Below are 580 nucleotides of genomic sequence, written 5' to 3' on the forward strand. Positions count from 1 at the left end.
ATAACATTGATATCTCTTCTTGCTGAGTGACTGCAAAGGTGGAAGCATGATATTTCGGTCTTGTTCGGATTTGGCTGCAGCCTCCATTTGCGAAAGTAGCCATGCAGTGACTTCAGATCGTAGTACAGGGTGTCTTCAGTGGCCTCAAATGATACATGTTGTGGAGCTAGGGCACGGTCGTCCTCGTAGTCAAACTTCCTACATTGTTTGAAACTTCCTGGCAGATTAAAACTGTGTGCCCGACCGAGATTCGAACTCGGGACCTTTGCCTTTCGCGGGCAAGTGCTCTACCAACTGAGCTACCGAAGCACGACTCACGCCCGGTACTCACAGCTTTACTTCTACCAGTATCCGTTGTTCCGAATGTCGGAAATGTACAGACTGAATATCAGTGGGGCAAAGACTGAGCCCTGTGGTAGCCCATTATTTAGTGCCTTGGTGGAGCTCTTTCTTTCTCCAGTAAACACTTTGATGGCCCCCCAGAAAGCATGTAATCGATCAGTCTGATAGTATTGCGGCATGGAATTACTTGAATTAGTTTCTACAACAGCCCTTGTCTCCACACAGTCTAAGGCTGCGC

The 580-nt window shown here is 47.9% G+C and overlaps 1 non-coding gene across 1 annotated transcript; it reads right to left on the minus strand.

The window, feature by feature from the left end:
• Positions 1-235: 235 nt before the first annotated feature.
• Trnas-cga (transfer RNA serine (anticodon CGA)) lies at positions 236-310 on the minus strand. Its single transcript has one exon. It is a non-coding gene; the product is annotated as a tRNA-Ser (tRNA).
• Positions 311-580: the final 270 nt, after the last annotated feature.

Source organism: Schistocerca gregaria, chromosome 2, assembly GCF_023897955.1.
Source record: "Schistocerca gregaria isolate iqSchGreg1 chromosome 2, iqSchGreg1.2, whole genome shotgun sequence".
Taxonomy (NCBI): domain Eukaryota; kingdom Metazoa; phylum Arthropoda; class Insecta; order Orthoptera; family Acrididae; genus Schistocerca; species Schistocerca gregaria.